Source organism: Macrobrachium nipponense, chromosome 44 (genome assembly GCF_015104395.2).
Source record: "Macrobrachium nipponense isolate FS-2020 chromosome 44, ASM1510439v2, whole genome shotgun sequence".
NCBI classification, from domain to species: domain Eukaryota; kingdom Metazoa; phylum Arthropoda; class Malacostraca; order Decapoda; family Palaemonidae; genus Macrobrachium; species Macrobrachium nipponense.
In genome coordinates this window covers 39,158,807-39,163,806 of record NC_087221.1, presented here as the reverse complement: position 1 = coordinate 39,163,806, position 5,000 = coordinate 39,158,807, and the positions used below count along the sequence as shown (strand labels likewise).

The following is a 5,000-nucleotide window of genomic DNA, read 5'->3' as shown; positions in this document are numbered from 1 at the left end:
TGGCTTGTTGTCTGTTTGTCTTTTTGTAAAAATGTTCCATTTCATTTAATCTTTTGACTTTGTCTTTACAATTGTGTGTGTGCTCACTAGTGTGTTCTCCTGTCTTTTAAACAGGCGATTCTAGTGAGGGGACCAGGTGTCCTAGCAAGGGGACCGAGTTACCTAGGGGACCGAGTGTCCTGGGGGGGGTACTGTATTTTGGAGAAGAGATAATTGGTGTGACTAATTACTGATTAAGACATTTAAATACTGGGGGGTTATCTGAGTTAGTTGTCTGTGAGACTTGAACTATTTTCATTACATTGATAATCCTGTAAGAACTTGAGTTATTCAACTAGTACTTTACTTTGAATAAAACGCTGTATTTTTTGTAACTCCAACTCTTAATTTAATGACCTGATGGAATGGAGAGAGAGAGAGAGAGAGGGCTTTTGCCAGTGATCGCTTTGAGAGAGAGAGAGAGAGAGAGAGAGAGGTTGAGAGAAAGAGAGAGAAGAGACTGAGGGTTACCAGTTCGCCTTACGCAATGGCTAAACGCATACCAAATATTAAATACCGGGAGGGGAGGGACGCCCTTCGCTGGTAATAGTTTGGTGGCAGGCGGTTTAAGAGGCTTTTTATATATTTTTTTTTTTTTTTTTTTTTTTTTTTTTTTTTTTTTTTTTTTTTTATAAGCTGTAGGTACGCTAACGAAGAGACTGGTGACCAGTTAGACATAGATTTTTTTTTTTTTGGGTAGGAAAAGGGGTTATAATCATGTCACAGGCATAAAGTTAGTGGCTTAGCGGTGTTCGAACGACAAAGCCTTTTGTGAGATTGTGGAAAATTGTTAAATTGTTAGATTTCAGTTGCTAAGTGAGAGGTAATGAGAAATGTCCATCTAGTGGTAGTACTGAGCAAAGACAATTGAACTAGAGTCATCAATTTTGCCCAGAGCGTGATGCCTCAAGGGTCGGGTACATTCAGTTAGAGCTGAGACATTGTGAGTGCATTTCCGAGATGTCTGTGTGTGTATGTGAATGATCGCGTTTGCATTGTGCTGATAGGATTAGCGTGTTTTGTGGTCGGGTTTTCTTTCATTATGAAGCGGTGAGTGTTACAATGTTCCTTTTGAGTCTTTGGTTTTTTTTTTTTTTTTGAATCATTTTGTGAATTGTGGGATTGGTTTAGGATATCACATTTTTTTTCCCATAGTAGCAGAAAGTGACGTGTTTTTTTTATTGGCGCATGTTTAGAAGAGACGCATTCGTCTTTGTGTTGATATATGCGTGTGTATGAATAGTTCTCATACATGCGAAACTGTGCTTGAATTGCATTTTTTTGCTTAGACAAAGAGCGCCCACTCGTTCTTACGCGCTCAACGTAATTTCTGCTGATCCAACCCACGGGTATTGCAAGGGGAGGGTACTAGTGGTCTGCCTCGGGGGGTACTCAGACACTGTTCAGGGGTGGGTGTTCTAACGTTCAGTGGAGGGTGAAACTTTTTTTTCAGTGGGGGGTGAGCTCTTTTTTTCTTTGTGTTGGGGTATTGGGGGATGAATTTGCCCTTGATAATGAATTTCCAATGCCAGGACATCAGCTGATAATGATTGGTTGAGGATGTGAGATGCCTGTAGGGTTTTTTTTTAGAAAAGAGATTTTCTTTCTCTTGAGTGAAGAGAAAAGGAAATGAAATGCATATAGGATGTGTGTAAGTTTTCCTTATGCTTTGGAAGGCACAATTATAATGGGGACACATTGATTATTTTTTTTAATAGAGATTTGAGTGGTGTTGGAGAGATTACTTTAAAATGGTGTTGTGTGGTGATGAGTGTTGGTGATGGCCTGTGGTGCTGACTGGTGATGAGTGATGACTGATGATGATTGCCGACTGGTGTTGTCAGGTGGTGTTGATTGTGGGGGATTGGCAATATTGGTGTATACTGGGGGGAATTGCAATATTAATGCCCTTACTTGGGATATTTGCAGGAGAATTATTACTATGGAGAATTATTATTATTATTATTACTTGAGATATTTTACGGGAGGTACTTAAGTAGAATTATCATGATTTGAGATATTTCATGGGAGATTATTTTATTATTATTACAGATAATTATATTATGGAGAATTATTACAATGAATTATGGGAGAAGTTTTGTGGTTAATTATTTATAGAGTTTCTATAACTTTGGAGAATATGTCAGTCGTTCATGGGTGATGAATCTGGCCTGAATCTTGATGAATCTGGCTGAATCTTGGTGAATTTTGCTGAACTTTTGGTGAATTTTGTGCTGAATTTTTGGTGAATGGGCAAGCATTAACATTGGTGATGTTTTTTTATACTAATACTGGTGATTTTGATGATAGCAATTTTGGTGATACTGCTGATAATGATACTTCTAATACTAGTGATTTTTTTTATATACTAATACGTGGGTGCTGTAATGCTATCAAGGGTGGGTTTGTTTGTTTTTTTAATTTGGGAGGAACTAACGACACATTTTTTTTTGTTTTTTTTTATGAGTTCAGCAGATAATTGCATGACATTTACGTGAGTCACGGGGATAGTTAACAGTGCCGTTGATTTTTCTTTTCTCCTATTTTAGATGTTAGCCATAGCTGACACAAGTTTTTATCATGGGTGAATTTGAATTTATTTTTTCTCCAGTTTGTGTGAATTTTTTAATGTCTCAGTTCATGACTTAGAGTCATTGTTCGGGAACGTGTTTAAGTTTTCAGCTGTTTGATGCTGCAGAGAGATTTATGGGAGAATATTTGCATTTTTTTTGAATGCATACGTAATGGCACTACATTTTTTTTTTTCTGGATATTTGTATTCCAGAAGTTGTGAGTTTCTTGCACAATACCTTTGTTGTATTTGTGACTATTTTGCCAAAGATAGGAAACTTGGCTAAGTTTCTAGTGGCCTATGTCGTAGTGCATATGGAGAAGTCTTTGCTTAGACACTTTGAATTTGGAGTTCTGTTATAATGAGTTGTGGCACATTGGTGATTTTTTCTAGAATTTCCTGGACAAGTTTTATTTGCCGAGTTTTTGCCCTTTTTCAGCAGTTATGCTAAGGAGAGAGTTTATAGTTTTTGGACTATAACATTGAGTTATTCTCTGGAGAATTGGAGGATATATTATTTTTGGAGATATAATTTGAGATAAAATAACATATGGAGATATATTTTTGGCCATTTGATATTTGCCTATGGTGGTGAGAGCTATGTTTAGTTCAATTATTTTGCAGCCATGTTTGTTGCAAATGGAGACACCTTTTTGAGGAGATATGTGGCAATATTTGAGTGTGTCAGCTAGATGCCTTGAGTGCACATTTTTTTGGAGATGGGATTTCATTTTTGATTATCCTGCTTGGAGATCTATTATTCTTTGGAGATTTGTTTTATTCCACATGGAGTTATTGGTGAAATAGAGGTGAATATTTTTTATTGCTGGAGTGGTGGTTTTATTAACACGTGGTAATGGGGAAATAAGAGGGAATATGGTGTGGTGTGGTTATTAATTAAATGGAGGGAATATTTTTATCACTGTAGTGGTGTTATTATTAATATGGTGACTTATATTTATATATATATATGGAGATGGCATTAATCTTTGGGGGTGACCTTTTTTGTGGTTATGATTTTTTGAGTTGAATTCCTGGAGTTTTTTGTGGTTCTTTCTTTTTGGTTTTGTGACTAATTGGAGGCGAGTGGCATTACTGCATTGTGGTCCTATGGAGATATTGTGCATTTTTTATGTTCACAAGTGTGTTATTTTTGGAGGCATATAATTGCCAAATTATGAGTTTGTCGTAGTTTTTTTATTCCGAATAGGTGATAATTTTTTATATAATTGGGCAGTAACATGTGAGAGATATGTCTTCGAGACAATCTTTGAGCAGCTTAGTCATATCCTGGAAATAATTTAGTGAAATGTGCTGATATCATGTCAGTATAGAACTTTTTTTTGAGAATCATGAGATTCCGAAGTTGCGCGTCTGACTAGACATTTTTATGCAGCAGTTCGAGCACACGTGTCCGCAGGTGGATTTTTTGCTGACATTACTGTGATTAGTCTGGTGTGCTGACTCTCTTCCTCTAGTGGTGATTGCTCAGAGTTTTTGCAATATCTGGAAATGTTGATCATAGCATTTCATGAAAGTGCATGTGTAATGGGTTGCTTTCTGGTCGTGTCCAGTCGATGAAAAGTTGCGATGTCAAAAATTCCGTAACTATGCATATTGCATTTGTTGGGGAAAACACGGGGTTGTGTATATCATGCATATATTATGTGTTTTGTGATTGGGGAAGTTCACTTCTTGTTATCTTTTTTTTTTTTTTTTTTTTTTTTTTTCCTTTTCTTATGAGAGATGTAATTGGGGATTGAGCTTTAAATACCATTTCTTTTTGGACGGGAGATGTAATTTGTTGGGCTTTGTGAGTTGCATGAAATGGGCATTTGACATTAAGTCTCATTGTAATTAATTATGTGAGCAGTAAAGGGGTTTTTGCTGTTAAACATTGGAGATTTTTACTGACTTTGTGAGTTGCTGTAATATCAGAGTTTGAGAGAACATTTTTGATTTTTGGGTCTGGGCTTGTTAGGTGATTTTTTTTCTTGGGCTCATTTTTTTTTTTATTTTTTTTTACTTGTGAGAACTTTTGAGTTTGAAATTTGAGTGCAGAAGTCCATGGAGTTACTGTGAGTTTTGGATTGTGTGTGTTAGTGTATGAGTTTGGAGAATTAAGTTAGAGAACTTAATATTTTTTTTCTTTGCGAGTTGTGATAATGACTTATGGTTTAGTGGTCATATTAAATGGAGTTAATTGGGAGACTTTCAGTTAGTATTTCTGAATTTTTGAGGTCATTGTTTGATAGAAGTAGTATGTCTGGGGTTAATTTCTTTTTTGATTGACCGATGACTTGACTGACATACTTAAACACATGATAATCGTCATTCCCCGACGCTAGCAAGACGCCCGACCAGCCGTGCATAGATGTTGCTGTCGTTG

General features: G+C 36.3%; 1 protein-coding gene across 1 annotated transcript in view; it reads left to right on the top strand.

Moving 5' to 3' along the window:
• Positions 1-5,000, top strand: part of LOC135204204 (ras guanine nucleotide exchange factor Y-like) — a 191,588-nt gene that overhangs the window by 173,359 nt on the left and 13,229 nt on the right. The gene's annotated exons all lie outside the window — the stretch shown is intronic.